This window comes from Bombyx mori, chromosome 11, assembly GCF_030269925.1.
Source record: "Bombyx mori chromosome 11, ASM3026992v2".
Taxonomy (NCBI): domain Eukaryota; kingdom Metazoa; phylum Arthropoda; class Insecta; order Lepidoptera; family Bombycidae; genus Bombyx; species Bombyx mori.
The window spans coordinates 4,527,501-4,535,000 of NC_085117.1; the positions used below are offsets into that span (position 1 = coordinate 4,527,501).

A 7,500-nucleotide genomic window follows, 5' to 3' on the forward strand; every position below is an offset into this window, starting at 1 on the left:
CCTCGCCACAACTTTTGCACGTCGTTGTTTTTAATACGCGAACTACGATACAGAAACTTAACATAAGGTGTATATGAAAATTAATCAATATATCTGAATGAATGAATGAATGAATGAATGAATGAATAGGACGGGACTCGGACCGAACATTTGTCGGGCATGCCACCGTCGAGGTTAGTCTATTAGACATAAATTATTATTGTTTCTTTCTGGCTGTTCTCGTTTTGCTAATGCAGGCGATTACTTGCATGGACAGGACATAACCAAGTCGCTAGGATTACACATCAACTCATCTTGCTCTCATATGATACGGTTTTCTTGTACCTTTTCCTTACCTTTTCCTTACCTTTTCCTTACCTTTTCCTTACCTTACCTTACCTTACATTACCTTTTCCTTACCTTACCTTACCTTACCTTACCTTACCTTACCTTACCTTACCTTACCTTACCTTACCTTACCTTACCTTACCTTACCTTACCTTACCTTACCTTACCTTACCTTACCTTACCTTACCTTACCTTACCTTACCTTACCTTACCTTACCTTAAGTTACCTTACCAATACCAATACCAATACCAATACCAATACCAATACCAATACCGATACCAATATCAACCAGAATTTATGAAGACTGTATTACCCAAAACTATACTTATTATTGTGCATGTGTGTATATGGGTGCTTGTTTTTGTATTATGTGTGCCTATGTTTATGTTTGCTTCCGATTTGTTAATGTATCTATGTATACTTTTTGCTACTACGCCTGTTACTATTGGGAATAAGTTTCTTTGTGTGTATTCCAGAGTCGTGTTAGTTCTACTTTTAAGGGGTGATATTTGATATTTACTAAGTTTATAATAATTTATATTATTGTTATTGTTATTGTTATTTAAGTATTTTGTTGCCAATGAGCCTGATATTTTGATGATAGATCGGTCTGCGCGTCGCGCAGTGTTGGTTGATATCACCATTCTTCATGACGAGAAAGAAACAAAGAAAGAAAGAAAGAACCTCGTGAAGGCAGAAAAGGACAATTTAATATAATATTTAGACCTGGCCCACTAGACTACCGCCATTATTGATTTTTATCGATTGATTGATTGATTTAAAAATAATTATTCCAATAGTTGTGTCGGTAGTAGGTACCAGCCAGCCAGCCAGCCAGCCAGCCAGCCAGCCAGCCAGCCAGCCAGCCAGCCAGCCAGCCAGCCAGCCAGCCAGCCAGCCAGCCAGCCAGCCAGCCAGCTAGCTAGCTAACTGGGTTAGGGGTCCTGATACAGAAGGCAGTTAGTTATGTAGTAGTTATTATTATCCACGATAGGTACTGCGCGCTACGTGAGGAGGTTTCTTCTTCTCGCTCTGGAGTCAGTTCTCAGTTCAGGAGGAGTTATTAATGTTAATGTACCTACGTACATAATAAGATGTCATAATGATAACCTTCTACGTGGTGGATATGAAAATTTATCAATATCATCATCATCATCATCATCATCATCATCATCATCATCAAGGCGTGATGTACCTTCACCTCGTGAAGGCAGAAAAGGACAAATTAATAAAATATTTAGACCTGGCCGACGAGACTTAGTCGTAATAAAAATCTTTTAAAAAAAATTATATTTTAATTAATAACATTTAAAATAAATATACATAATTAATAATAATACTAATACTAATAATAATAATAATAATAATAATAATAATAATAAACTATATTCTGTCTAAATTAAAATTTAAAATCCACGGCTCAACAGACTTCACCGCGGACGACGATCCTACGTATGTATGCATGCGAACGCGCACGGCCCGCATCACATGTGTGGTTTGAGCGCGTGTCGCGTTTGATGTTCGGGCGTGCCTTAGTTGGTGCGCGAGGCGAGAGAGGAAGATTTGATTGATGTTTGTTGTTTTTTGGATTACATTTTCAGTTTTTCTCTCTCGTTTTTAAACGAACACATTATAAAGTTATATATTATATATTTGATCAGCGTCGGACCTGCGTCATGCGATCTGAAGTATCTATCCATCTCTCATATATATCTTGTCCGGTCAGAAGCTTGACATATATACATTGAGGAGAGGAGGAGACTTTTGTGATTGGACGCATAAATTTTTTGGTCCTGGAAATTTTAAAATTTTTCATATGTTCATTGGTTTTGCGCGTTGCGTGTGTTTCGTGTTTAATAATAATAATAATATAATATATTTATTATAGATTAACCGAAACGCTGCGGTCGCCGTAACACCGTGTGAGACATATGCGTAACTCATGCGACGGCATGTTCGTTCGGTTAGTTCATTTCTAATTTCAGAATGAAACAATCAAACGGACGAATGCACCTGTTCGTTCAGTCGTTTACGTCATTCTGTACGTTCCGTGCGCGATTTTGAAATTTTATTCGTTAAAACGAATTATAATATTTCATATGGTGTTTTTATTTAAACATTATATGTTTTAACGTGAACGGTTTATGCGAAATCTCGGTGGACCGATTTTGTATAATTATCCTTTTCCTTAAAAATTAAATTTTCTAGGATATGGATTTTTATATATTTAATGATATTATTTATTAGTAAACAACGAGAGTTGTTTATTATATAAATACTATTATAATACCTAAACACGATCACGCCGTACGAGCGTTTTTACGCCCGATGCGGTGCGACGTTTTAGTTTTCGAGCTAACGAAAAAGAGAGCTCCCTGGTTGATCCTGCCAGTAGTTATATGCTTGTCTCAAAGATTAAGCCATGCATGTCTCAGTGCAAGCCGTATTAAGGCGATACCGCGAATGGCTCAATATATCAGTTTTGGTTCCTTAGATCTTACTCAGTTACTTGGATAACTGTGGTAATTCTAGAGCTAATACATGCAATCAGAACTCTGACCAGTGATGGGATGAGTGCTTTTATTAGATCAAAACCAATCGACGGAGGGCCTCGCGTCCGAAGTCGTTAATTTTGATGAATCTGGATAACTTTTGCAGATCGCATGGTCAAGTACCGGCGACGCATCTTTCAAATGTCTGCCTTATCAACTTTCGATGGTAGTTTCTGCGACTACCATGGTTGTCACGGGTAACGGGGAATCAGGGTTCGATTCCGGAGAGGGAGCCTGAGAAACGGCTACCACATCCAAGGAAGGCAGCAGGCGCGCAAATTACCCACTCCCGGCACGGGGAGGTAGTGACGAAAAATAACGATACGGGACTCTTACGAGGCCTCGTAATCGGAATGAGTACACTTTAAATATTTTAACGAGGAACAATTGGAGGGCAAGTCTGGTGCCAGCAGCCGCGGTAATTCCAGCTCCAATAGCGTATACTAAAATTGTTGCGGTTAAAAAGCTCGTAGTTGCATTTGTGCGCCGCGCTGTCGGTGCACCGCATCCGCGGTGATACTGACACGTTTGCGGAGCATATCGTCGGTGAGCCGGCGTTCTAAAAAACGCCGGTTCAATATCAAAATCCTATCGCGGTGCTCTTCGGTGAGTGTCGAGGTGGGCCGACAATTTTACTTTGAACAAATTAGAGTGCTCAAAGCGGGCTAAAAATGCTGCTTGAATATTTCGTGCATGGAATAATAGAATATGATCTCGGTTCTATTTTGTTGGTTTTCAGAACTCCGAGGTAATGATTAATAGGGATAACTGGGGGCATTCGTATTGCGACGTTAGAGGTGAAATTCTTGGATCGTCGCAAGACGAACATCAGCGAAAGCATTTGCCAAAGGTGTTTTCATCAATCAAGAACGAAAGTTAGAGGTTCGAAGGCGATTAGATACCGCCCTAGTTCTAACCGTAAATATGTCATCTAGCGATCCGCCGACGTTACTACAATGGCTCGGCGGGCAGCTTCCGGGAAACCAAAGATTTTGGACTCCGGGGGGAGTATGGTTGCAAAGCTGAAACTTAAAGGAATTGACGGAAGGGCACCACCAGGAGTGGAGCCTGCGGCTTAATTTGACTCAACACGGGAAATCTCACCAGGCCCGGACACCGGAAGGATTGACAGATTAACAGCTCTTTCTTGATTCGGTGGGTGGTGGTGCATGGCCGTTCTTAGTTGGTGGAGCGATTTGTCTGGTTAATTCCGGTAACGAACGAGACTCTAGCCTGCTAAATAGGCGTCGTTATTTAGGTGTGCGCGGCCTCGTGTCGCGCAACTCACTGACGACGTATTAAAATTCTTCTTAGAGGGACCGGCGTCTTCGAGCCGCACGAGATTGAGCAATAACAGGTCTGTGATGCCCTTAGATGTCCTGGGCCGCACGCGCGCTACACTGAAGGAATCAGCATGTTCTCCCTGGCCTAGAGGCCCGGGCAACCCGCTGAAACTCCTTCGTGCTGGGGATTGGGGTTTGCAATTATCCCCCATAAACGAGGAATTCCTAGTAAGCGCGAGTCATAAGCTCGCGTTGATTACGTCCCTGCCCTTTGTACACACCGCCCGTCGCTACTACCGATTGAATGATTTAGTGAGGTCTTCGGACCGACACGCGGTGGCTTCACGGCCGTCGGCGTTGTTGGGAAGTTGACCAAACTTGATCATTTAGAGGAAGTAAAAGTCGTAACAAGGTTTCCGTAGGGGAACCTGCGGAAGGATCATTAACGTGTGTTGTATTGTGTGTGATATGTAAATATTTTATTTATTTATTTATATATATATACGCATGCATACATTCGATCGTTCTTAATTTTTATCGTTTATCCGATTTCTCACGCTCTCGCGCGCGTTTGTCGCGACGATATTGAATCTGACTGCTGACATTATATATCTAATACTGCTGCGTACTGCACGCGCACGGCAGCACACGCATAAAACTATACGCGCACTACAAAATACCATTACTGACACCGAAATTACAGTGTTGTTCTGTGTTTGTGGTGTGTGTGTGTGTGTGTGTGATGCAGTAGTTGTGTGTGTGTGTGTCGTCGTGTCGATTCGATTGCCGTCGTGACACTAGTGCGCTCGAGAGCGAGAACGCGGTGATCGAAAGAAAAACTCACAGACGTTTTAGTTTTCTTAACGTGTGTGTGCGTGCGTTGTACCACCGTGTTTTATATGTTTATTATTATATATTTTGAGATTCGAAATTTCGAATATTATAATATTTATGTATAAAATGCGAAACGCGCGCGCGCACACGGCGAAAACGTCGAAACGTCGCGTACACGTCCAAACGTCACGGAGAGTCGCGTGCGCGCGTTCTTGCGGGAGCGCTCGCTCGTGTCTCTCTCGTCGTCGTTGACGGTTTCGTAAATTAACATAGAATACATTTTATTTATTTATTGTTTTTTTTTTCGACAAGAAAAAAAAAAAAAGAAATTTTTTATTTTTATTTAAACATTACAGAAAAAACGAAAATCATTACCCTGGACGGTGGATCACTTGGCTCGCGGGTCGATGAAGAACGCAGTTAACTGCGCGTCATAGTGTGAACTGCAGGACACATTTGAACATCGACATTTCGAACGCACATTGCGGTCCGTGGAGACACATCCAGGACCACTCCTGTCTGAGGGCCGGCTGCATAAAAAACATTAATCACATTGCGTGGCTCGTGCCGCGCTCGTGATCCGTCGCGTTGACGCGTTCCGCGTTACGCGTTCGTACTCGTCGTTACGTGTTGTTTTATTTAATTAAAATCTGACCGAAGACTACGATTACGAATCGCGTTTCGCTAGCTCGTCTCTCCGACGGATCTAAAAATGTTTTATTGTTATTTCAAAATTTTCATAATCACGTCGAACCTCTCTGGCGCGCGCGTTATGTTTAGCGTGCGCGTAGCGAGTTCTCGTGTATATGAATTTTTGTCGTCTTGGTTTCGTTATTCTGTTGTTGACGTTGTATTAATCGTTATTTAATATCGACGACGACGACGGTGCGAAGCGAAACGTTGTGATGAAGAATTTTAATGAATTATTTGTAATCGCGAATAAATTCAATAAAATAATCTAACGATTTTTCGCTTGCACACACATCGATCGTTGAATTTACTTAACGTAACGGCGACGACGAAAAACTACTAATGACCGGGACAGACGAATGATTAACAATAGGAAAACGTGTGTAGGCGGACTCGACGTCCGAATTGCGACCTCGCGCCTCTCCATCTCTCACTCTGACTCGCTAGCGCTCTCGTTCGCTCGCTCTCGCTCACTCGCTCTCGGCTCTCTCGTTTTCGTCTCTGATTGAAATCTCATTACAAAATTTTTTGTGAGGAGAAGAAAGAAGAGATTGATGCTTGGGAATAGAGAAAATGGTGGTGGGAGGAGAGGAAAGGAGGACGTGCGTGAGGAGAGGAGAGGGGTGGGAGGATTTTGCGATGGACGCTGACGGATATCGAGTTTGCCTCAAATTTATTTTTATATCGTTGGCCTCAGATCAGGGAGGATCACCCGCCGAATTTAAGCATATTAGTAAGCGGAGGAAAAGAAACTAACCAGGATTTCCTTAGTAGCGGCGAGCGAACAGGAATATAGCCCAGCACTGAATCCCGTTGTTTTAATCGATAACGGGAGATGTGGTGTTCGGGAGGTTCCGCTTTCTCGTCGCGACGACTCCTGTCCAAGTTCGTCTTGAACGGGGCCGTTTTCCCGTAGAGGGTGCCAGGCCCGTAGCGACGGAGGGTCGCGGCGAGAGGGACGCTCCTTAGAGTCGGGTTGCTTGAGAGTGCAGCCCTAAGCGGGTGGTAAACTCCATCTAAGGCTAAATATGACCGCGAGACCGATAGCGAACAAGTACCGTGAGGGAAAGTTGAAAAGAACTTTGAAGAGAGAGTTCAAGAGTACGTGAAACCGTTCAGGGGTAAACCTGCGAAACTCGAATGAACGAACGGAGAGATTCATCGTTTTCTCTCGGGCGTACGTTTACGTGCGTTCAGATGTTGACGGAACGTTCGTTTCGTGCGTTCGTTCTCCGTCGGCACGGTACGTGAACGTTTAACGTCCCGAGAAGACGTGCACTTCTCTCTTAGTAATGCATCGCGACCCGTTCGTCGTGGATTTAAGACGATCGCGCGGGAGACCGTACGAGTTTTATTCGTTTAGAACACGTTCGGACCGCGTATCGTTCCGATCCACGCATTCGGACGGTATCATTAAACTAATCACGCACGCGTTGAAAATTCCTAAAAAAAATTTTCTCATACGCGTCCGGCCCGACGCAAGTCAACGTCGTATTTTCTCGTTTCCTGCCTTAGTGCGGACGCGAGTGCGACGCGTCTGTTGTCGCAGCCGTGCAGTCTCGGACTAGTGCGTGTTTGTTTGAACGTCTGCGATGATACAGTTTCGGGCACTCGCAGGACCCGTCTTGAAACACGGACCAAGGAGTCTAGCATGTGTGCGAGTCATTGAGTTTTATAAATTTTTAACATTAAACTGAAAGGCGTAACGAAAGTGAAGGCGAACGCTCGACGTTCGCTCAGGGAGGATGAAATTATCGAGCTACGTTCGTGATTTTCGCACTCCCGAGGCGTCTCGTTTCCAATCAGTGAATGA

General features: G+C 43.5%; 3 non-coding genes and 1 pseudogene across 3 annotated transcripts in view; 3 read left to right on the forward strand and 1 right to left on the reverse strand.

The window, feature by feature from the left end:
* LOC134199616 (uncharacterized) overlaps positions 1 to 5,277 on the reverse strand; it is a 6,905-nt pseudogene extending 1,628 nt beyond the window's left edge.
* LOC119630875 (small subunit ribosomal RNA) lies at positions 2,701 to 4,608 on the forward strand. Its single transcript, XR_005246469.2, has one exon. It is a non-coding gene; the product is annotated as a small subunit ribosomal RNA (ribosomal RNA).
* A 92-nt stretch (positions 5,278 to 5,369) lies between the features above and the next one.
* On the forward strand, positions 5,370 to 5,526 carry LOC119630879 (5.8S ribosomal RNA). Its single transcript, XR_005246517.1, has one exon. It is a non-coding gene; the product is annotated as a 5.8S ribosomal RNA (ribosomal RNA).
* An 849-nt stretch (positions 5,527 to 6,375) lies between these two features.
* LOC119630877 (large subunit ribosomal RNA) overlaps positions 6,376 to 7,500 on the forward strand; it is a 4,118-nt gene continuing 2,993 nt past the window's right edge. Inside the window, exon 1 of the ribosomal RNA XR_005246471.2 lies at positions 6,376 to 7,500. This exon is cut by the window's right edge and continues 2,993 nt beyond it. This is a non-coding gene — a ribosomal RNA (large subunit ribosomal RNA).